The following is a 25,455-nucleotide window of genomic DNA, read 5'->3' on the forward strand; positions in this document are numbered from 1 at the left end:
ATGATCCATGTGCACTTGAGAAGAATGTATATTCTGCAACTCTGGAGTGAAATGTTCTATAAATGTCAATTAAATCCATTTGATCCAGTGTATCCTTAAGAGTCACTGTTTACTTGTTAAGTTTTTGTCTGGAGGATCAACCCAGTGAAGTCAGCAGGGTGTTAAAGTCCCCTCCTATCAGGGGACTGTATTGTTGTCGATTTCTCCCTTAAAGTTTTCTAGAAGTTTTTTTTATATATTTAGGTGCTCCAATATTGGGTGCATATATGTTTATCAGGGTTATATCCTCTTGCTGAATAGATCCCTTTAGTATTACGTAGTGATCTTTGTTGTCTCTTCTGATGGCCTTCATTTTGAAGTCTATTTTGTCAGATACGAGTATTGCTACTCCAGCTTTTTTTTCTTTAACATTTGCTTGGAAAAATGTTTCCATCCCTTCATTCTCATCCTCTGTGAGTCTTTTGTTCTGAGGTGGGTCTTTTGTAGTAAGCATATATAGTTGGGTCATGTTTTTGTATCCATTCAGCTTCCATATGTCTTTTAATGGGATCATTTAAGCCATTTACACTTAAGGTTATTGATAGGTACTTATTTATTGCCATTTTAATTCTATATGCTTAGTTATCTCTCTCTTTTTCTTCTCATTACAGCAGTACCTGTAGCATTTCTTGTAATGCTGGCTTGGTGGTGATGTAATCTTTTAGCCTTTTTTGTTTGTTTGGGAAGCTCCTTATTTCACCATCTATTTTGAATGATAGCCTTGCTGGATATAGTAATCTTGGTTTCATGTCCTTGCTTTCCATTATCTTGAGTACTTCATGCCATTCCCTTCTGGCCTATAGAGTTTTCTGATGAGAAATCAGGTGTCAGTCAGCCTTATGGAAGCTACTTTGTAGGTAACAGTTTGCTTTTCTCTTGTTGCCTTTAAGATTCTCTCTTTGTCTTTAATTTTTGGCATTTTAATTATGATGTGTCTGGATGTGGGCCTCTTTGGGTTCTTCTTGTTTGGGGTTCTCTGTGCCTCCTGAACTTGTGTGTCTTTTTCCTTTACCAGGTTAGGGAAGTTCTCTGCTGTTACTTCTTCAAACACGTTCTCTATGCTTTTCTCCCTTTCTGCCTCTTCTGGCACACCTGCTATTCTAATATTGTTACATTTCACATTGTCCCACAGCTCCCTTAAGCTGTCCTCCTGTTTTTTAATTGTTTTTCTTTTCTTTTTGGTTCTCTGATTGAGTGATTTTTTTCAACTGTATCTTCTAATTCACTGATACGACCCTCAGCTTCTCCTAATCTGCTGTGTATTCCTTCCAATGTGTTCTTTATTTGTGCTATGTCATTCTTTATTTCTGTTTTCATACTTACTATATATTTTCTCATGCTGTTGAGCATCTTTACCATCATTATTCTGAACTCTATATAGATAAATTTCTTATCTACTTCATTTACCTCTTCTCTGGACAATTCTCTTGTTCTTTCATTTGGGGGGTTCCTTGTCTCCTCATTTTGGCTGCCTGTTTGGGTTTGTGACTGTATTAAGTAGGTCCTTTATGCCTCTCAATCTCTAGTGCAGGACAGTGTAAAACGCTGTTTCTGACTAATTAAGTTAGGCAAAGATTTAAAGCCTTCAGAGACCACCTCAGTCTACAGACTGATAGGATTTTGTCTTGAATTGTCCTCAGGGGCAAGGTTTTTTTCAATAGGGTGGATCAACTCTCTTACCCCTTGGCAAGGTCATTTGTATAGCGAATATCTACATGAGAAAGATGACCTCTGCAGCCTCAGGGAATGACTCAGCACTGGAAACTGGAGTGTCTGCCTCTGAGCTCTAACCCCAGAACCCCTGGTCCTGACTTCTCATACAGCTCCAGTCCACTCTGCTCTCCCTCTGTTGGAGCACAAGGTGAGTGGCTCCACAGGGAATTTTGTGCATTGGCCCTTTAAGAGACTGCCTGCATTTCCAACTGTGTGACAGCAACCCCGCTGCCTTTTTTTTTTCTTTTTATTGATTTCAGAGAGGAAGGGAAAGGGGAGAGAGAGAGAGAAATATCAACAATGAGAGAGAATCATTGATCAGCGGTCTCCTGCACACCCCCCTATTGAGAATCGAACCCTCAACCTGGCATGTGCCCTTGACCGGAATTGAACCTGGGACTCCTCAGTCTGCAGGCCAGTACTCTATCCACTGAGCCAAAAGGGCAACCCTGCTGCTTTTCACAGCCAGATATTATGTGAGCACCCTTCTCAGTTCTGGTGCTCTCTTCTGAGGGGCCCAGATTGGGGATTAGATCCCAGAGTTCTCAGTGGCAAACCTCCACAGCTAAGATATCTCTCTGGAACTTCAGTTGCTGTCTCCACCCTTCCTACCAGTCTCTATGCGGTCTCCACTTTTGGTCCTCAGTTATTAGGGTTCTCTCCAACTAGTCTTCCATTGATTATTCAGGAAGTTTTTTTGTATTTTAGTTGTAATTCCAGTTTGGTCCTGGGACCTTGTCAGTGCAATATCCACTTATTCCTCTAGTGTAACCTTTTAATTCCTTTAATAAGTGTAAAACTATTTTTGAGTTATTTTCTTAGTAGTTGCTCGAGGGCAGTGTTTTTCAACTGGTATGCTGCAAGAATTTTTTAGGACATACAGTACTTGACTATTTAGTCAGGGACACTGATGTCTTTTTCCCTTAGATTGTCAAAAAAAATGGCAACAGCCAACACAACAATAGCTGCTCGGTGTGAACGAATCAAAATTATTCCATATATTTTTGTCAAAATCGGCAAAATACATTTTTTGGTGTGCTGCAGAATTTTAGTAATTAGCTTATGTGTGCCATGAGATGAAAAAGGTTGAATATCACTGCTCTGGGGTTTACATAATACATTTTAACTTATCAGACTTTACATAGAAACTTTACTCCTATATAGCTCTACTTCAACTGAAACCAGTCAACCAATGAGTCGGGGCTGCTTATCACTATTTGAGCCAACTAAGCAGAGACAGGGTTGAATCATTTATGAGCATTTATTCTAGTAATGCTGGCTGTATGGAAGAGCAGCAGGTCATCCACAAAAATCTGCTCTGCACCCCCCCTCCCCCCCCCCCCATAAGCCAGCTGCTTATATTGGGTAGGACAAAAATTACATGGGGAAGTAGGCAAAAGGAATAAGAATGGGAATTATAGGCATGGGGAAATAGGCAATGCAGGCTAGGGTGGGACTCCATTTTGGGGGCAACAAGGTTGTTCATCTTTCTATGATAATAGGCAGATGGATTGCATTGGAAGGTTGACTCCCAGGTCCAAGGTTGACTCCCAGATTCCTGGAGTGTGCAACTACCAGCCAGCTTAGAATGTCCTTTCTTTAATCAGAACAAGGCAATCATGGTTAACAGAGCATGATTAATATTTCTCATAACCTTTGCTAGTCTCCAATATTCTGTTTTGCCCCTAACACATCCACCTCTTTTTTGTTCTACATATTGCCATAAGTTACAAACCCCAATTAATTTTATAATTAGTTAATGTTAAGTCTTTTAAAGAAATTGAGATAAGAAAGGAAAACATACATATTCATACATAGTTTTTGTACTAACTTTATTTATCATTGCTGGTTCTCATTTCCTCCCGCAGATTTGATTTACCATCTGATATCATTTCCTTATTCCAATTAAGTTGGCAAGTTTGTCTCCACCTGCCTCCTCTGTGTTATTATTGTGAAATATATTACATTTCAATTCAATTATATGCAGTTGTTTTTAAATCAGTTAAGAGAAGAAAGGAGAAAAAATATACAATTACGCTGTCTTTGCTGGCACTCATTTTTCTCATGTAGATGGGAATTACTCCCTAGTATCGCCAAGAAGGACTAATCCTGAGTCTTCTGCCAGTTCCAGTCTACTGTTAGCTCTTTTAGTGAATTTTTCTTTTCAGATATTGTACATTTCAACTTCAGAATTTGCATTAGACTATTTTGTATAATTTGTCTCTTCATTGCTACCCTCTATTTGAAGAGATATTGTTATAGTTCCTTCATTTAATTCTTTAAACATGGTTTTCTTTAGTTCTTTGGGCATATTAATAATAGCTGCTTTGAACTCTGCTGATTTCAACATCTGGGCCCTCTTAAAGCCCTGTGCTCAGTTTCCCTGACCATGGGAGATGATTTTGGTCTTAGCCCCCCTTCTGGTTGTCTCCCTCATCTCCGCATTAAACTTTTGGTCACTTCTATTGCTGTCGCACCCAGCTGTCAGCTTCACTAATTGCTAGCTAATTACTCTATTGTTTTCATCCACATCCTGGCTCATCAGTTGCTCCACATTCTGGTTGCTTTGAGTTAGGGCTCTGTAGAAGGTGGGAGTATCCAGTCTTTTAGACTTGTACTTGCCCCAAGAGAGGTATTGCCTTTCTTTTTGCCTAATTCTCTAATGTTAAACTTATAGCTCAGTGGTTCTCAACCTTGGCTGCACATTAGAATCACCTGGGAATCTTTTTAAAATCCTGATTTCTGGGCCTCATCCTCTGGAAATTCTGTTTCTTTGTTAAGGGGTGGGGCCACAACATTAGAAACAAAGAAACAGAATTTCCGGAGGATGAGGCCCAGAAATCAGGATTTTAAAAAATTCCCAGGTGATTCTAATGTGCAGCCAAGGTTGAGAACCACTGTTCTAGCTGGTCTGTGCCTTGGCTTGTTGCTACTGCTTGTCATGTAACTACCCCCAAGATCTCCCTAGTTTTGGACAGTGCCCTTAGGAATGAACTTCCTGTTCCAAATAAAGTCAGTTGCCTTAGGTGGAGAGCAGACTTCCTGTTCTAACAGCTTGCCTGTTTCCCTGCTTTCCCCCGCCTTGCTTCAGTGGAATTAGGTGCAGAGGCAGGAGATCACTTCTCTTGAAATGATACCCCACTCTTAGGAGTAGGGCACTGGGTGAGAATGGTAACGCCTCTTCTCAGGTTGCCCCACTGGTAAAAAACCTATGCCTTATGAGTGAACAGTTGGGACCCAGTATTTTTAGGGTGCTGTACCTGAAGTAGAACTGCCTTATAGGTGGGGGCTGGTGGAGGGAGGGACTCCTTTTCTCCTCATTCATGCCTTCCCAGCACAAAGTTTCTACAGAACAGAGCAGGGGCTGGTGGCAAGAGATGCCAGAGCCTTCCCCTCTCCGTGTGAAATTGTGGTCCTATACAAGGTAGGGGAGCTTCTGCAGTACCCATCTGGCATAGGACTTCTGCCATCATGAGTTGTGGGGTGTGAATGTGAATGGCTTGTGGCTCAGACGTTACAGTTGCTTGCTGTTCTCACCTCAGTTTCTTATGTTTTCTTAAATAAATGTTTTTCCATTTGCTGTGTGCCCTTAGGACAATTTCCAGAGACATTAACCAGTTGGTTATTTAAAAAAATGTTTATTCACAGTTAAATGGTTGTTTCATTGGAGTGATGGTCCACCGAGCTTTTCAGTGCCCCTATTCCTGAAGTACCACTTTCTTATATTGTCTTTCATAAATTTTCTTATGATTATGCTTTCTGTATTTAGATCTATAATCCTCTTGAAGTGATTTTGTCTGTGAGATAGGAGTAAGTTTCAAAAATTACTCTTTCTCACTGTTTTTCAGTGCTACTTTTTTCTTCTTCTTAAGTATTTATACAGAGATAGGCATTTCTAGGTTATATATTCTATACTATTTTTTGGTCTATTCTTGTGCCGGTACCATACTGTCTTAATTACCTAGCTTTATAATTAGCTTGATAATCCTGTAAAACAAACTTTCCTGCTTTTTAGTAGGTGGCTTTCTAAAGATGTTCTCACAAGATTTCTATCACCTGATTATTAAATTGAATACTAATCTGGGTAGTGTTGTGAAGGGATTTTACAGGTGTATTCAATGTAACTAGTTAACAGACCATAAAATAGTGAGAATATTGTGGATTATTGGGATGGGAGAGGTTCGGGATCCACGTCCTCCTTGGCCGGTTCAGGAGGGTCCGTAAGTGAAGCCTAATTGAGGCTGGCGATCATGTCGCCCGAGTGGGATTTGGAGGTAAGCCCAGGTTGAGCTGACACTGCCTACTGCTCTCTGAGTAGCAAAGTCGGGATTGACTGAAGCTGGGGCAATGGCTACTCCCTTCCATGAAACCCTCCTGGGTTTTCAGCACCAAATGCTAGGGTTGCTAAAGGAGAAATGCATGAGGCCAAAAGTGGTACGGGACTATAAATTTATTAAGTCGTCTGGGCAACCAGATGGGCTGAGCCCCAAAATGGGGCCTGTACCCAGGGACAGGGAGTCAGAGATTTTAAAGGACTCTAGGCAGGCTTTTTCTGGGTGGAGAATTCTCTGGGTAGGTCCAGATCCTGGGACGGTCCAGAGGGGAAGAATAATGGTCTTAGCAAGTGGACTGTGGTCTCTAAGTGAAAGGTCATGTTTGTAGTGAAGTGGTCTAAAGGTCAGTTCCCAGGGGAGGGGGTATCAATTCAATTATTTGATCAGACCTAACACTAAGACCATTCCCCACTTGACAGACAGTAAATAAATGGGGACCTTTGCCCTACAACTGCTCGGAACTGAACTTTGCCAATGTCCTAAATGAACCTGGAAAAAAGTTATCTTGTCGAGTGTCTAGAGGAGGGGTGGGCAAACTTTTTGACTCGAGGGCCACAATCGGTTCTTAAACTGGACCGGAGGGCCGGAACAAAAGCATGGATGGAGTGTTTGTGTGAACTAATATAAATTCAAAGTAAACATCATTACATAAAAGGGTACGGCCTTTTTTTTTTTTTTTAAGTTTTATTCATTTCAAATGGGCCGGATCCGGCCTGCAGGCCATAGTTTGCCCACGGCTGGTCTAGAGACACAGCCTGGCTGGTACCTTTATTTCATCCTTGTGAGGCTAAGCAGGGAACCAGCTGAGCCATGCTGTGTTCTGATTTCTGACCCATACAATCTGGAGAACAATGGGTGATTTAAGCTGCCAGATTTTTGGTAATTTGTTAGGACAGCAGTAGAAAAATAATTGATTTTCTTCAAGTTCTACGAACAAAAACCAATTCACCATAGCTAAGATTTGGAAACAGCCTAAGTGCCCATAAGCAGATGAGTGGATTGAAAAAGACACAGACAACAGGGGGGCGAGGGCATGATTGGGGGGGGAGGGTGGCGGTTATGGGGGGAATGAGGTCACATATGTAATACCTTAATCAATAAAGAAATTAAAGATTGAAAAAAAACAACAAACCAATCTTTTGGGGGTTTGATTGAGATTGCATTGAATCTATTGATCATATATTTACAATAATGAATACATCTACACTAATAAAAGAGAAAAATGGTAATTGGCGTACGACGATACCCTTTTCATTGGCTAATCAGGGCTATATGCAAATTAACTGCCAACTAAGATTGGCAGTTAACTGCCAACAAGATGGCGGTTAATTTGCGTATGTAGGCACAATGCAGGGAGGCGAAAGGGAAAGCAGGAAGAAGCCCCCTGCCACTGACAGTGATCGGAAACCCAGGGGGGAGCTAAGAGCTGGGGGGCAGGGCAAAGGCGGCCCTGGGGCCGCCTTTGTCCTGCCCCCCAGCCATGATCGGAGAATCAGGTGCTTTTCCGCCCTGGCCAGTGATAGCAGGAAGTAGGGGTGGAACCAGCGATGGGAGCTGGGCACGGTCGAAACTGGCAGTCCCGGGAGCTAGGGGTCCTTTGCCTGGTCCTAAAGCGGAGCCCACGATCACGGGGCCGCTGCAGCTGCGGGTCCCCGCTGCCCGGGCCGGACGCCTAGGCCAGAGGCGTTAGGCCTGGGCAGGGGCAGAGCCTGCAACCGCGGGGAGCTGGGGGTCCCCTGCCCAGGCCTGACACCTCTGCCGGAGGCCTCAGGCCTGGTCAAGGGGCCGATCCGGTGATTGGTGATCGGAGGGTGATGAGGGTCAACTCCTCTGGCCTAGGCATCAGGCCTGGGTGGGGGGCGGAGCCGGGGATTGGGGGAATAAGATGGTTCCCTTGCCCAGGCTCGAAGCCTGGGTCAGAGGCGTCAGGCTGGGCGGGGGGTGGAGCAAGCGATCAGAGGGAGATGGGGGTCCCCTGCCCAGGCATGATTCCTGGGCCAGAGGCCTCAGGCCTGGGCTGGGGGCAGAACCAGTGATGGGGGGAAATGAGGGTCCCCTGCCCAGGCCTGACGCCTCTTTCAGAGGCGTCAGGCCTGGGCGAGGGGCCGATCCTGCGATTGGAGGGTGATGGGGGTCAACGCCTGAGGGCTCCCAGTATGTGAGAGGGGGCAGGCTGGGCTGAGGGACACTCCCCCCTCCGCACACCCAGTGCACGAATTTCGTGCACCGGGCCCCTAGTATAGTATAGTCCCTTTATCATTTTAATAATATTTTATAGCTTTATAATAATCTTGTACAATTATTGCTACACTTATATTTTTGATGTTATTATAAATGATGTCTTTTAAGCTTTATTTACTAGAGACCTAGTGCACAAAATTCGTTCACTTGGTGGGCAGGGGGAGGGGTCCCTCAGCCTGGATTGCGAGAGGGTGCAGGCCAGGCTGATGGACCTCACCAGTGCACAATTGGGGCTGGGGCTGGGGAGGGACGTGTCTGGCCCATCTCACTCAGTTCCAATCGGCGGAACCCCAGCAGCAAGGTAACCTACCAGTCAGAGCATATGCCCCCTGGTGGTCAGTGCACGTCATAGTGAGCAGTTGAGCTGCCTTAGCATATCATTAGCATATTATGCTTTGATTGGTTGAACGGCTGACCAGATGACAGGACGCTTAGCATATTAGGCTTTTATTATATAGGACTAGGGGCCCAGTGCACGAAATTCGTGCACTGGGTGTGTGTGGGGGAGGGGGAGTGTCCCTCAGCCCAGCCTGCCCCCTCTCACATACTGGGAGCCCTCAGGCATTGACCCCCATCACCCTCCGATCGCATGATCGGCCCCTTGCCCAGGCCTGACGCCTCCGCCAGAGGTGTCAGGCTTGGACAGGGGACTCCCATCTCCCCCCGATCACTGGCTCTGGCCCCTGCCCAGGCCTGAGGCCTCTGGCCCAAGAATCATGCCTGGGCAGGGGACCCCCATCTCCCTCTGATCGCTTGCTCCACCCCACGCCCAAGCCTGACGCCTCTGACCCAGGCTTCAGGCCTGGGCAAGAGGACCATCATATCCCCCCAATCCCCGGCTCCGCCCCCCACCAAGGCCTGATGCCTCTGCCAGAGGAGTTGACCCTCATCACCCTCCGATCACCAATCACCGGATCGGCCCCTTGACCAGGCCCGAGGCCTCCAGCAGAGGTGTCAGGCCTGGGCAGGGGACCCCCAGCTCCCCGCGGTTGCAGGCTCCGCCCCTGCCCAGGCCTAACGCCTCTGGCTGAGGCGTCTGGCCCGGGCAGTGGGGACCCGCAGCTGCAGCGGCCCCGCGATCATGGGCTCCGCTTTAGGCCCAGGCAAAGGACCCCTAGCTCCCGGGACTGCCAGCTTCGACCGTGCCCAGCTCCCATCTCTGGTTCCACCCCTACTTCCTGCTATCACTGGCCAGGGCGGCAAAGGCGCCTGATTCTCCTATTACTAGTTACTGTTTTTGTTTAAATCATGAATGGATATTGGATTTTGTGAAATACTTTTTCTTCATCTACTTAATCGTTTAACATTCCTCCAGATAGTGATGAGTTATTTTATTGCTCTCTTAGTATTAAACCAATCTTATGTTGCTGGACTAAACCCAGTTCATGAGCTATTCTTTTTATACAAATTACTAGCTGATCTTTCACTTAATGTTTTTGCACCTATATTCATGAATGAGGTAGGTCTATAACTTTTCCTTTTGTCGGGCTTTGTATCAAGGTAACACTGTCTTCATAAAAATGAGTTGGGAACTGCTTTTTCTTTTACCATTATCTTAAAGAATTTATGTAAGAAAGGGTGTTTGAATATTTGGTAGAATTCACTGAGGGAAGCTTTCTAGGCCTGGAATTTTCTCTGCAGATAAGTTTTAAGTAATGGCTTTAATTTCTATATCATAGTGTTCTTTAGTTTCATTTTCCTTATCAGTTTTGGTAAATTGTGTTTTCTGGGAAATCCTCCATTTTATCTAAAATTTCAAATATATCTGTATAAAATTGTAACTAATATTCCCTTATTATCTTTCTCAATCTATCTGTAGAGAGGTCCTCTTTTGTATTCCTGTAGTCACTACTTGTGTCTTGTCTCTTTTTCTTGATCCGTCTTACCAGTTTGTTAGTGTTTTCGTGGACTTTTAATTTTGTTTATTCTTTCTATTTGATTAATTTTTGTTTACATTTTTATTGTTTCCCTTTTTTACTTTTTTTGGGTTTAATTTGCTGGTCTTTGTCTAGGTTTTTGTGACAAATACTTAGGTCTGGATTTTTAATCCCTGCCCCACATATATTTGAAAGTATAAAGTTCCCTTAGCATGGGTTTTGTTTCCATTCTCAAATTTTTTTCTTTTGCTTTAAAAAATACACAACACGGACAGCATAAATTTATCATTTTTAAAGTGTATAAAACAGTCTGTAATTTCCATGTTTCCTACTTGATCTATGGATTATTCAAAAAGTATATTGTCTAATTTTTAAACATGTTTTTCTAAATGGCTTTTTGTTACTGATTTCTAACTTAGCTCTACTGTAATAAAAACTAAATCTACAAGATTTCAGTTCTTTAAAATGGGAGGCTTGCTTCATAACCCAACATATGGTCTTTCTTGGTAAATATTCCTTATATGGGACAAAAGAAAATTGTAGGCTACAGTTGTTAGATATGGTATAATATGTATGTATATCAGTTATTCAAGTTGGTTTTTAAAAAAATTATCAGTGCTTTTTTGTTTCTTTTATTCAGAGAAAGATTTGTTAAAATGTCCTGAAATGATTCTAGATTTGTCTGTTTCTATCATTTTGTGTTTTATATATATAATTCAAATACATTGAAGGTGCTTTAAAATTAAGAATTTTTGTTTCTACCTGGTAAATCAAACTTATCACCATGAAATGTCCCTCTTTATCTCTAGTAATGCATTTTGCCTTATAGTGTACATTCATGTTAAAATAGACAACACTAGCTTTCATATGTGTTTGCATGGTATATCTTTTTCCATCCTTTTGCTTTTTTTTTTTTTTAATATATTTTATTGATTTTTTACAGAGAGGAAGGGAGAGGGATAGAGAGTTAGAAACATCGATGAGAGAGAAGCATCGATCAGCTGCCTCCTGCACACCCCCTACTGGGGATGTGCCTGCAACCAAGGTACATGGCCTTGACCGGAATCAAACCTGGGACTCTTCAGTTCCCAGGCCGACGCTCTATCCAGTGAGCCAAACCGGCTAGGGCTATCCTTTTACTTTTATAATACACATATATTTTATTGATTTCAGAGAGGAAAGGTGAGGGAGAGAAAGAAATATGAATGATGAGAGAATCATTGATTGGCTGCCTCCTGGTTCGGGCATATGCCCTGACCCAGAATCGAACCTTGACCTGGTTTATAGGTCTACGCTCAACCACTGAGCCAGGTATGCTGGGTTTACTTTTTGTTGTTGTTAATCTTTGCCTGAGGAAATTTTTTCCCATTGATTTTTAGAGAGAGTGGAGGGGAGTGTGGGTGTGGGGAGAAACACATGGATTCCTTGCCTCCCACATGCCCAACCGGGGCCTGGGATCAACCTGCAAAGGAGGTATGTGTGCCCTTCACCGGAATCCAACCTGTGACCCTTCAGTCCACGGGCTGACACTCCAACCACTGAGCCAATTCAGCTAGGGACTTTTACTTTTTTTGAAATAGAAGTTATTGGGGTGACATTGGTTAATAAGATTGTATAGGTTTCACCCTGGCTGGTGTGGCTCAGTTAGTTTAGAGTTGTATTGTGCTCCAAAGGGGTGTCACTGGTTTGATTCCTGGTCAGAGCACATGCCCAGGTTGCAGATTCATTCCCTTGTAAGGATGGGTGTTTCTCTCATTGATGTTTCCCTCCCTCTTCCCCCATCTCCCCTTTCCTCTCAAACAAACAAACAAACAAATCAATAAAGCATATCCTCTGGTGAGGATTAAAAACACACAACTGTTATTAGTTCATGGGTAAGTACAAAAACAGGCAGTGCTTACTCATCCCTGGTATAGAGTCATCTTCCCTGAGGAAGTTGAGCCCTTCTTGTCAACCAGTTATCCAAGTGGTTTTGGAAATTTTAAATTAAAGAACAGATGTTTTCTTCTTTTAATAGAGAAAAGTCGTTAGTTCTGTATGTTGCTGAAAAAATGTTTACATATGTATATAGTTTTAATTGCGGTAAAAGACACATAAAATTTACTGTCTTATGTTAAATATGCTGACATTATTGTAAAACCGATCTCAAGAACTGTTTCACCTTAAAACTGAAACTCATTTTAAACAACACCTTCTCATTCCCCTTTCTCTAGCCCCTAACAACCACCATTTTATTTTGTCTCCATTAATTTGACTACTCTAGATACATTGTAGCAGTACAGTCATACATGTTTGTCTTTCTTGACTGGCTTGTTTCACTTAGCATAATGTCCTCAAGGTCCATCCATACTGTAGTGTGTGTCAGAATTTCCTTCATTTTTAAGGCTGAATAACGTTCCATTTTATGTATATAATACACCATATTTTGTGTACCCATTCATCCATTGATGTTCACATTACTTGCTTCTAGGTCTTGACTATCCTATCTAATAAAAGAGAAACATGGTAATTAGCGTACGACCGCTACCCTTCCCATTGGCTAATCAGGGCGATATGCAAATTAACTGCCAGCCAAGATGGGGGCCGGCAGCCAGGCAGCTGGAAGCTAACATGAGGCTGGCTTGCTTCAGTGACGGAGGAAACCAACGTTCCCCGCCTGCCTTGCCGGCCTCTGAGCCTGCAGTTTCAAACATTGTAACGAATATAGAAGCTAAACAAAACCCCAGAAACCTGCTTTCAGCTAGCCGAGCCAGGATCTCAGAACTAGAGTTATACATTGTTTCGATTATAGAACCCAAACAAACCAGATACCTGCTTTCAGCAGCGGATGCCTAAGAGCTGGAGCCTCAGAGCTAAAGCTGGCCCAGAATTTTTAAAAAAAAGAAAAAAAGGAGCGGTTGGAAGCTTCAGCCTTCAGCCCCTCACCCAGACTGGCCAGGCACCCCAGTGGGGACCCCCACCCTGAAGGGTGTGTGACCAGCTGCAAACAGCCATCATCCCCTCACCCAGGCTGGCCAGGCACCCCAGTGGGGACCCCCACCCTGATCCAGGACACCCTTCAGGGCAAACCAGCCGGCCCCCACCCGTGCACCAGGCCTCTATCCTATATAGTAAAAGGTAACATGCTTCCCAGCACCGGGATCAGCGTGATGGGGCAGCGCCCAAACTCCCTGATCGCCCTGCGGCTCTGTGTGTGACAGGGGGTGGGGCCACAACCTCCCTATCGGCCCTGCTCTGTTCGTGACAGGGGAAGGCGCCCCAACCCCCTGATCAGCCCTGCTCTGTGCCTGATAGGGGGGAGCTCCCCAACCCCCTGATCGCCCTGCAGCTCTGTGTGTGACAGGGAGCGGCGCCCCAACCCCCCCACCCCCCTCCCCACGGGCCCTGCTCTGTGTGTGACGGGGTAGAGCCATAACCTCCCCATCGGCCCTGCCCTGAGTGTAATAGTGGTGGTGCCCCAACCCCATGATCGGCCCTGCTCTGTGGGTGATCGAGGGCGATGCCCCAACCGCCCCCCACGGGCCCTGCTCTGTATGTGACAGGGTGCGGCACCCCAACCCCCTGATCCACCCTGCTCTGTGTGTGCTAGGGGGCGGTTCCCCAACCCCCCTATCGGCCCTGCTCTGTGCGTGACAGGGGGAGCTCCCCAACCCCCTGATGGGCCCTGCTCTGTGCGTGACGGGGGAGCTCCCCAACCCCCTCATCGACCCTGCTCTGTGCGTGACAGGGTATGTAGCCCCAACCCCCCTGATGGGCCCTGCTCTGTGAGTGACAGGGGGCAGCGCCCCAACCCCGATTGGCCCTGCTCTGTGACGGGGTAGCGCCGCAATCTCCCCATCGACCCTGCCTTGAGTGTGACAGGGGGCGGTGCCCCAACCCCCCAATTGGCCCTACCCTGAGCGTGACTGAGGGTGGCATCGCAACCTCCCAATCCGCCCGGCTCTGTGCATGACAGGGGCGGCGCCCCAACTCCCCAATTGGCCCTGCTCTGAGCCCGACCAGGGGCTGCACCTAGGGATTGGGCCTGCCCTCTGCCACCCGGGAGCAGGCCTAAGCCAGCAGGTCGTTATCTCCCGAGGGGTCCCAGACTGCGAGAGGGCACAGGCCGGGCTGAGGGACCCCCCTTCCCCCCGAGTGCACAAATTTTTGTGCTCCGGGCCTCTAGTTATAAATAATGCTGATATAATCATGGGTGTGCATATAACTCTTTGAGATCCTGCATTCAATTCTTTTGAATATATACCCAGAAGTGGGATTACTGGATCATGTGGTGATTTTATTTTTAATTTTTTGAGGAACTGCCATCCTGTTTTCCATAGCAGTTGTACCCTTTTATAGTACTACCAACTGTGCACAAGCATTCCAATTTCTCCACATCCTTGCCAACACACACACTTTTTTTTTTTTTTTATGGTAGTCATCCTAATGGGTATGAAACAATATCTCATTGTGGCTTTTATTTGTAGTTCCTTAATTAGTGATGTTGAGCATCTTTTTATATGCATATTGATCATTTATATTTCATCTCTGGAGAAAGATTTATTCAAGTCCTTTGCCCATTTTAAATTCAGGTTATTTGTTAGCCAACTATGTTTTTTTTTAATTAAATCTTTATTGTTCAGATTATTACAGTTGTTCCTCTTTTTTCCCCCCATAACTCCCCTCCTCCCAGTTCCCACCCCACCCTCCGCCCTCACTCCCCACCCACTGTCCTCATCCATAGGTGCACGATTTTTGTCCAGTCTCTTCCCACATCCCCCACACCCTTCCCCCCCCCCCAAGAATAGTCCATTCCCTTTCTATGTCCCTGATTCTATTAAAATCACCAGTTCATTCTGTTCATCAGATTATTTATTCACTTAACTCTTAGATTCACTTGTTGATAGATGCATATTTGTTGTTCATAATTTGTATCTTTACCTTTTTCTTCTTCTTCCTCCTCTTAAAGGATACCTTTCAGCATTTCATATAATACTGGTTTGGTGGTGATGAACTCCTTTAGCTTTTCCTTATCTGTGAAGCTCTTTATCTGACCTTCAATTCTGAGTGATAGCTTTGCTGGATAAAGTAATCTTGGTTGTAGGTTCTTGGTATTCATCACTTTGAATATTTCTTGCCACTCCCTTCTAGCCTGCAAAGTTTCTGTTGAGAAATCAGCTGAAAGTCGTATGGGTATTCCCTTGTAGGTAACTGAGTTTCTTTCTCTTGCTGCTTTTAAGATTCTCTCTCTGTCTTTTGCTCTTGGCATTTTAATTATGATGTGTCTTGGTATGGTCCTCTTTGGATTCATTTTGTTTGAGGTTCTCTGTGCTTCCTGGACATGTAAGTCTATTTCTTTGAGTAGGTAGGGGAAGTTTTCTGTCATTATTTCTTCAAAGAGGTTTTCAATATCTTGCTGTCTCTCATCTTCTGGCACCCCTATAATTCTGATGTTGGTACGCTTGAAGCTGTCCCAGAGGCTCCTTACACTATCTTCGTATTTTCAGATTCTTTTTTCATTTTGCTTTTCCAGTTGGGTGTGTTTTGCTTCTTCGCATTTCAAATCTTTGACTTGATTCTTGTGCTCCTCTGGTCTGCTGTTGGAACTCTGTATAATATTCTTTATTTCAGTCAGTGTATGCTTAATTTCTAGTTAGTCCTTTATCACAACATCAAGGATCTCATTAGATTTCTTGAGTATCTCACTATATTTATCGGCGGTCTCACCAGTCTTCGAAGGCCTCACTAAATTTATCGGCGGTCTCACCAGTCTTTTCGAGGGCCTTACTAAATTTATCGGCGGCTTCTAGACAGTTCTTGAGAGACCTTAAAAGTGTGGTTTTGAGCTCTATATCCACCATTTTGCCTTCCTCCATTTTGCCTTCCTTCATTTCTGTCCTGTTTCTTTGTCTCCGCATTTTTTATGCTTTCTTGGTGCACCCCCTAGTGGTCTTTGTGTGCCGTCTTGTTGTAGTTAAGCCTTGATTGTTGTAGGTACACTGTGGGGGATTTGACCTCCAGGCCAATTGGCTGTGAAAATCAGCTGTGTCTGCAGTGGGAGAACTTCTGTCCTCTAGGGAGGTGCTAATCTAGCCTTTGCCTGAGGCTAACCAGCAAATGCCTCTGTGCAGGTCTTGGGCAGCACGGGTCCCAGGGGATCAACAGGGTGGGCCGAGCGAGCAGTTATGGTTGCTCTCAGTCCCGTCCCCAGAGGCTCTGCCTCTCAGTGTCCCAGCAACCTCTGCAAGCCCCTCGGAGAGAAAGCTGCCCTCGAGTTCCAACCGATGCCAGAGAGTCCCGTTTCTCCCGTTTGAGCCTGGGTCCCCAGAGACTCGCCTGGAACTGGAGCCCAGAGCCTGAGACTCCCTCCCAATTGAAAACAATAACCGCGCCCTCAGCTGCCAGCCCGCTCCGCATGCACCTCCGCACCTTAGTATTTTATTTCCGCACTGCACCTCCTCTGAGTCTTGGTATGCTTTTCTCTTTCCTTCTAGTTGTAGAATTTCCCCTCAGCCAGTTTTCCTGTGGTTCTGGGTGATGTCCGTTCCGTCTTTTAGTTGTATCTTTGAAGTGGTTGTGCGTGGCAGCAAACCCCGGTGTTTACCTATGCTGCCATCTTGGTTTTTTTTGTCTGACTATGTTATTTTTAATAATGCTATTTCTTTCCTCTCTTGCAGTGTGTTTTCAAGTACAAATAAGTAGATTAATGTAGTTGTCCTTATTTATAAAGGTAATATGTTGTAAGAATGAGGAGCACAGTAAGAAGTTCTGATTTGCTGAAAGCCAATCTGAGAAGTTAAACATTCCATAATTGTTTTTTAAAGTATATGAACAGCAACCTGGGAAGATTAAGTATATATAATGTAACAAAAAAAGAAGTAGAATTGATTTTTATGTGTCATATAGAATTAATCACACCTTTCCACTATGTCAGTGGTTGGCAAACTGCAGCTTGCAAGCCACATGCGGCTCTTTGGCCCCTTGAGTGTGGCTCTTTCACAAAATACCACCTGCGGGCGCGCACGTACAGTGCGATTGAAACTTCGTGGCCCATGCGCAGAAATCGGTATCTATTGTTTTAGGTAGTATTTTAATCAGTACATAATACTTATCTTGGACTTCTGACATACAGTACATGCAGCTTTCTTTCTGGTCAGAAATTTACTTCCCTGCTGCAGGTGGACTATAAGACTATAACAAATAAAGATTATTCTGTAGCCCTTCTTTCACACTGAACTATTGAGGCAGAGAATAGACCATGAAGGAATACTGTGGAGCAGTAGGTCATCACTGTTCTGTTTTTGTTTTTTTTTTAATATATTTAATTGATTTTTTACAGCATCACTGTTTTTTAAGGTCTAAGTGGTCTACCTCAGAGGAGTGGAATTTGGGAGATAGGAGAGTGTTGGGATTTTTCACTTTTGTATTTCTGTATTTATTTCAACAAGCATTGTATTAACAATGAGGAAAGGCATGAAACTATAAAAGATTCTTAACTACTTAGTACTTTTGTTAGGGAACCGGGTACCAGTTGACTTTATATTGAGGAGGTGGTAATTACTAGGTTGTGTGTGTTTTGTTTTGTTTTGTTTTTTGGTTGTTTTGTTGTTGTTAATCCTCACCAGAGGATATCTTTCCATTGTTTTTTAGAGAGAGTGGAAGGGAGAGGGAGAAAGAAAGAGAGAGAAACATTAATGTGAGAGAGGCACACTGGTGGCCTATTGCACGGGCCCCGACCAGGGCCAGGATCAAGCCTGCAACCAACTGAAGTATGTGCCCTTGACCGGAATCTAACCTGGGATGCTTTAAGTCCGAGGGCCGACACTCTATCCACTGAGCCAAATCGGCAAGGGCACTAGGTCAGGTTTTAACTAAATTCCTATTTTGGAGCTTTCCTGGAGAACATTTCTTCTTACATGTTAACGTAATGCTTTCTCACCTCTCCCCTACCTATCCCCACCCCACACATTTTTCTTTAGGACTGTTCGTTTGGGACAATGATGCTTAGTTGAGTGGATATAAGTTCTAACAAAAGACAATACAACTTCACCTCTCAGTGTCTTAATTTATTATAGTTAAAATGAGAACTATAGCCCTAACTGATTTGGCTCAGTGGATAGACTGTCAGCCTGCGGACTGAGGGGTCCCAGGTTCGATTCCAAGGGGGGGACACTTGCCCGGGTTGTGGGCTTGATCCCAGTGTGGGGCATGCAGGAGGCAGCTGATCAATGATTCTCATCATTGATGTTTCTTTCTCTCCCTCTCCCTTCCTCTCTGAAATCAATAAAAATATATCTTAAAATAAAATGAGAACTATATGTTAAATAACCTAGTAAAAAAAATACATATGTATGTGTGCATCTGAATATATACATATGTATATGTGTGTGTATATAAACAGACAGAGATTGATTGATTTTTAAAATAGCAAGTTAATTCTATGCCTGAAGCTAGAGGAAGACATGTTACATTACTACTACATTAACAGAAAGAAATTAGGCTTGGCCGGTGTGGCTCAGTGGTTGAACATTGACCCAGGAACTAAGAGGTTACCAGTCTGATTCCTGGTCAGAACACATGCCTGAGTTTTCAGGCTCAATCCCCATTAGGGGACATGCAGGAGGCAGCTAATTGATGATGTTTCTCTCTCATCAATGTTTCTATCTCTCTATCGCTCTCCCTTCCTCTCTCTCTCTCTCAAAAAAAAATCAATTAAAAAAACCCATTAAAACCAATAGAAATTAGGCATTAACATATATGCTGTTCTACCTACCAGCAACTTTTTTCTAACCTTAGGGAGAAAGTTGGAAGGAAGCTTATATGATGTAACGTATATTAACATGCCAGTGTTTGCTGAGCACTTGTATTTTAGCATTCATACAGTACATGTTCACATTTATTGTAACAGGTTTAGTTCAAAACTCTATGAAAACTTAATCTAACAACTACAAGGTTTGTACTTTTATTATCTTTGTTTTATATATATGGAAGCTGAGACATGAAGACATTAAGGAACTTGGCCAAGCTTATTCAACTTACCTATCTGTATATATAGTTTTGATGAAAGCAAAATTAGCTGTCAGGCATTATTTTTTATTTATAAGAATAAGATTAAAATTAAAGTACTCTCATCTCTAAGGTGATGACAGTATAGAGAAGCAAAATCTAAACTCTCTGCTTTACCTCTGATGCAAGCTGTATGAATACTTTGGTCTTAGTATGTCCGAATCCTTTGCTGTAAGGTTTACAACAAAAGTGTTTAAAATGACCATCTTAATGATAAAGTCGGGTAATTAATCTGATATGGAATGATTCTAGATCAGACCTCTTCCCCTTACCGCAGGCTTATGTAGCTGAATCTATAGACTAGATTCAGGAACCTAGCTTTCTATGCTTACTCTTTTCAGTCATTGTAGGTGAAATACTTTATGTGTATGTATGTGTGTGAGTATATTTATGTGTACATTATAATACATACATGTTTGTATGTGTGCATAGATAGATGGATAGATAGATGGCTCTGAAATAGTTTAGTGAAATAATTTACATAGGAATGTGATAGATGACCAGAGAGAAAGGTTGAATTTATGAGAAATTGTATGACATTTTCCTTTGGAAAAAAATTGTAGATATATACAATTAAATTCTAAGAGGATTAAATTTCCAAATGTTAATATTTAAATCATTAGGGAAAAATGTAGGAAGTGTTTTCATTAGATTCATGGAGGAGAAAGGTTATTAGAAAATAGAGATATTGGGCTGCTTTTGTGATTAGCTTATTTAACATGTTCTTTGATACCAAAAATTAGAATACTATTTAAATACGATATCAGTGTGGAATAAATGATGAAAGGGAATGTAGTCAACAAAAATTATACTTATGTTCACTAAGTACATTATACAAAATACTGTACATGAAAATAGATGTTCCATTTATTAATCATGTTAAAATGAATATTTAAAGGCAAGAATTAGAAATAATTCTAGAGTGTTAAACAGTGTAGACTTCTTGAAATTGTATTGTTTTGTGTGCTTGCAAGTGCATTAAAAAAACGTATGAAGAAGAATTATTTAAATGGAGTATTTTTGTTGAAATAATTTCTGACTTTGTCCTAGTATTTCTGTGTTTTTTTAATCAGAGTTTTCTGTCTTGTCAGACATAATGTGAAAAGTATTAATAGAACAAAGACCCTAAATGTTTTGTATAAATCAGTTTATCAGATGTAATATGAAAAGTACATTAAAAACTGGAATGAATTAAAATATTTTCAGACTTCAGGAAGTTTTAAATTAAAAAATATGAGGTGATGGCTTAGCAGCAGTTGAATCTACTGTTAGAAAGGTCTTAGTGAACGAACTCATTTCTATTACTTTTTGATTGGTAACTGGTATGATCCTTTCTAACACATGCTTTCTAGATATTTTGATTTTGTTTTGACTCTATCAAGGCAGATAATTAAAATATGATATAATGAAAAATTTATTTCTTATAAAAAGGTGGTATCTATAATAATAATCTATAATAATAAAAGTGTAATATGCTAGTTAGACCGGACAGCCAAATTACCTTCCGGACATCATTCCTGACGTCCTTCCAGACAGCCGCCGCAACAGAGGCGGTTAGGGGTGATCAAGCAAGCAGGTCAGGTGAGTGATTAGGGCCGATCAGGCAGGCAGAGGCGGTTAGGGGCAATCAGGCAGGCAGGTAGAGTGGTTAGGGGTGATCAGGCAGGCTGGCGAGTGGTTAGGAGCCAGTGGTCCCTGATTGCACGAGGGATGTCCGACTGCCAGTTTAGCCCCAATCCTGGCAGTCGGACATCCCCCAAGGTGTCCCAGATTGCAAGAGGGTGCAGGCTGGACTGAGGGCCCCTCCCCTTTTCCATGCACAAATTTCGTGCACCGGGCCTCTAGTTACTATATAGTAATCTTGACTAATCAGAACTAATATGTCCAAATACATGCATCCTTTTTTAGACTGTCCACCTCTTGAGGCCACACTATTATAATAACTAATAACATTTATTAGTGACTTTTTGAGTATGTGTATGTGTATGAGGAGAGAGAAAATGTTTATTAAAAGGGGGCATGATAAACTGTTGTCATGGGTCAAATTGTGACCTTCATTTTATGTTGTTTCCCTAAAATGTTTCTTCATAGAATAGGATGTAATTGATCTCTAATTTGAGTAGTGATATCTCCTGTTTTACATATTTATGAAGTTTTGGATTTACAGTACATTTTAGGGAGCAGTTTAATAAGAGTAGTGGCGTACTAGCATAATTAAGAGGCAGATGGTTTTATTTTGAGATGGGGTATTCTTTAAGGATGATGTGTATGGTCTTTATATTGCCTTTATAATTTCTTTATCAAAAGGAAAAACATTTATTGTGTAACAGTTTAATGGATTATGGTAAAAGTACATATCCTTCAGAAAATCTCACCTTTTGTAATTGAGGACCAAATTTTGGTGTCAGAAATAATTCCATAAAACAGCGGTTCTCAATCTGTGTGTCGTGACCCCTTTGGGGGTCGAATGACCCTTTCACAGGGGTTGCCTAAGACCATCGGAAAACACATATATAATTACATACTGTTTTTGTGATTAATCACTATGCTTTAATTATGTTCAATTTGTAACAGTGAAAGTACATCCTGCATATCAGATATTTACATTACGATTCATAACAGTAGCAAAATTACAGTTATGAAGTAGCAACGAAAATAATTTTATGGTTGGGGGTCACCACAACATGAGGAACTGTATTAAAGGGTCATGGCATTAGGAAGGTTGAGAACCACTGCCATAAAACATTAAAAGTTTTGAAATGTGTTTGCTATGAAAGGAGTCAGCACACTACCTATTTTTGCATGGTTAAAACAATTGAAAGAAGAATAATACTTTGTGACATGTGAAATTCAAATTTTAATGTTTATAATTTTAATGTTTATAAGTAAAGTTTTATTGGAACACAGCTGCTTTTGCATTATAATGACAGAGCTGAGTAGTTGTGACAGAAACCCTATATGGCATTCTCATCACTTCGTACTGCTTTTAGTTCACTACAAATTTCATTGCTGCTGTTAAAACTTGATAGTGTTTTGAGTGATGTGTGTATTGCCTGTCTGCAGTATTTCTTTATTTATTTTATACCAGTGCATATTCATTATGTCAAAACAAGAAAAGAAAAAAATGGACTCTGAACAACATGCTTTTAAGGCATAGGGGAGTATTATTTCATTACTGAATTATATAAGCAAAACGTTGTCCTTATTATGCAGTGATACTGTAGCTGTGATAGAATACTTTATAAGTTGACATTACTTCATTAAGCATACACCCAGTATTTTCAACTCTCAATTTTCTTAAAAGTAACAGTCCATTTAAAAAGGCACATCTCATCATAGCATAAGTTCTTCATAAAAATAAACATAGAAAATGAGGCTGCCATCAAAATAAGTTTCTGAGTGGCTCATTTGTTAGCCAAGCAAGGAAAGCCATTTAGTGAATTAATTAAAATCTGTTGATTGCAACAACAAAAAAATATGTCCAGAGAAAATAAACTTGTTTTAGACTATTAACTTTCTTTTAATAGTTTATTAATTTTTAGAGAGAGGGGAAGAGATTGAGAGAGGTGGGGGGAAACAACTGTGTGAGAGTGCAGCATCAATTAGCTGCCTACTGTACACCCCCCACTGGCATGTGCCCTGACTGGTAACTGAACTGGCAACCTCCTGGTCCAGGGAATGATACCCAACCAACTGAACCACACCCGCAGGGCTAGACTATTAACTTTTTAAATCATTTAATCAAGAACCATTGATTTAAGAGTTGAGGATATTTGAAGTCCATTAAAAAAATAAGACAACTGATATAGAGTGATTTTCCTTGGCTCTTGATGAGTTGAAAGATGTTATTGATACTACTCAATTATTGTTTATTGAAGGTGTCAGTACTAAGTTTGATATGGGGTGGAAAATTAGCCTCTATGAATAGTCTGTGTAGAACAACTACAGGTGAGAATATTTTCAAGGTTGAGAAAACACTAAGTATTAACTGAAGTGGAATCTGCTTAAGATGTACATACTACAACGATGGTAAAAATATGTGTGGAACAGAAAAAGGCTTATTTGGACAGATTCACAAAGCTTGTTAAAAGGAGATGTTCAAAGCCTGTGGTTATTCATTGTATTATTCTTCAGCACATACTTTGCAGGAAATACTTGAATTTATCATGTTATTGAATCAGTATTGTCAGTGGTGACTTTCATTGGCTCTCATGGACTTAACTAGTATCAGCTCCATGAATTTTTGTTAGAAGCTGAATATCCTGTCTGGCTTAGCAGGTAAAATATTATTGCAATTATTTGAGCTAAGGGCTGAGGTTGAAATTTTTCTTAACAAAGAAGATGGATCCCAACCACTATTATCAAATATGAATTGGCTTTGGAACTTTTATCTGTAGGCTGGAAAATGTTTTATATGAATTTAATGTAAAATTACACGGCAGAATAGTGCTTACATGCAAAATTTAGCTGCAGTAAAGTAATTTTAGTGGCAACTGATGTTTGAATCACAAGTGACATCAAGCTGCTTTACACATTTCTCATGCTGTCAGAGTGAGATCTTCATTACCCCATGAATTTTCATGAATATATTTTTTCAGCCTCTAACTACAGTTCCAGCATCATTTTTCCAGCATTGAAACATGCAAATGCAACAAGTTTCCATATTTCAAAATCCATTTAATAGTGCACTTGGGGAACTTCTATCTAACTTTCGATTGGAAGTGATTAATCTGCAATGTAATGATATATTGAAAGACATATCAAAAGAATCTAATAGACTTCTATAACTGCCTTTGAAGTAATGAATATGCTTAATTAAAATCATGTGCTTGTGGACTGATAGAGTATTTGACAGTACCTATCTGTCAGAAAAGACATTTTCAAAGATAAATACATAAAGTCTGATCAGCATTAACAAAGATGAGCATGTGCAATAGATTTTGATGACAGGAAGCTTTAATTAAGTGAAACGTTACCCACCACCTCCCAAATTTCATTCTTTTAATTAGTAGACTTACATATTATAAAATACTAGAGGCCCAATGCACGAAATTTCATGTAAGAGTAGGCCTTCGCAGCCGCGGCTGCCTGGATCCCTCCCTCACAGCCGCTGGCAGCTGTCTCGATCCCGGGCCTACAGCCCTGGCTTCGTCCCTGAAGGACGTCCAGTCTAATTAGCATATTATGCTTTTATTATTATGGATTATACTCAGCTCTTATTATATCTTGAATTTTTTTATTAAAAAGCTTTTCTCTTGTTATAATGGCATCTATGTGATTTTTGCCTATTGCCTGGAAAGACTAAAATACTTATGATCTGGCCCTTTACAAAAAAAGTTGGTGGACTCCTATAGCAGTGCTTCTCTAAATGAATGCACAAAGTAATTACATGAGGATGTAGTTAAAATGCAGATTCTGATTTGATAGGCCTGAGGTGGGACCCAGGATTTTGTATTCCTTGTAAGCATCTGAGGTGATGACAGATGGGACTACATTTAGAGAAGCAGACTTTAGTATTGGAAACCCTAGTAAGAGTTTTCAGTTAGAAACATTGTGTGTGTTTTTTTGTTTTGTCTTGTTTTTTTGCCTTGGATCTCATGGGGGAGGAGGAAGTCCTAGAGAAAGCTATACATCTAAGAAAAAAATGATGGGAAACAAAATACTACATTATGAGCTGATCCAGGTCAAAGTAGGGACTGATGAGATGTCCTCATCTTCTCTACTAAATTTCTTGGCCATCAAATCGATTACCAAGCTAAGGAATGGACATAGTATATAGCAATATAGCACATACTAGTATATATTTTGAAAACATTGTTTTCCTAGTCTCTTGTTTGTGTTTTAATTTTTATAACCATGTCTTTTGAAATAGCAAAGTTAAAATTTTTATGAAGTCCAATTTTTTTCTTTTTAAAAATTTAAGAATGTGGTAAAATATACATAATATAAAATTTACCATGTTAACTAATTTTAGGTGTATGGTTCAGTTGTACTACCATTACCAACATCTATCTCCAGAACTTCTGTTTTTCCCAACTGAAATGCTATATCCATTAAACAGTAACTTTCCATTCCACCATGCCCCTCAGTCTCTGTCAGCCATCATTGTACTTTTAGTTTCTGTGAATTGGAGTACTCTAGGAATCTCATATAAGTGGAATCAGACAGTACTTATTTGTCCTTTTGTGTCTGGCTTACTTCACTTA

General features: G+C 41.6%; 1 protein-coding gene across 4 annotated transcripts in view; it reads left to right on the top strand.

Moving 5' to 3' along the window:
* Positions 1-25,455, top strand: part of TLK1 (tousled like kinase 1) — a 165,366-nt gene that overhangs the window by 20,656 nt on the left and 119,255 nt on the right. The window contains exon 1 of one of the 4 annotated variants that reach the window (XM_059704131.1): positions 2,053-2,228. The exons of the other annotated variants lie outside the window; for them this stretch is intronic. The gene's annotated coding sequence lies outside the window, so the exon portion shown is untranslated. Of the gene's footprint in view, positions 1-2,052; positions 2,229-25,455 lie in introns of those variants that run through there. 4 annotated transcript variants of the gene reach the window in all.

Source organism: Myotis daubentonii, chromosome 7 (genome assembly GCF_963259705.1).
Source record: "Myotis daubentonii chromosome 7, mMyoDau2.1, whole genome shotgun sequence".
NCBI classification, from domain to species: Eukaryota; Metazoa; Chordata; class Mammalia; order Chiroptera; family Vespertilionidae; genus Myotis; species Myotis daubentonii.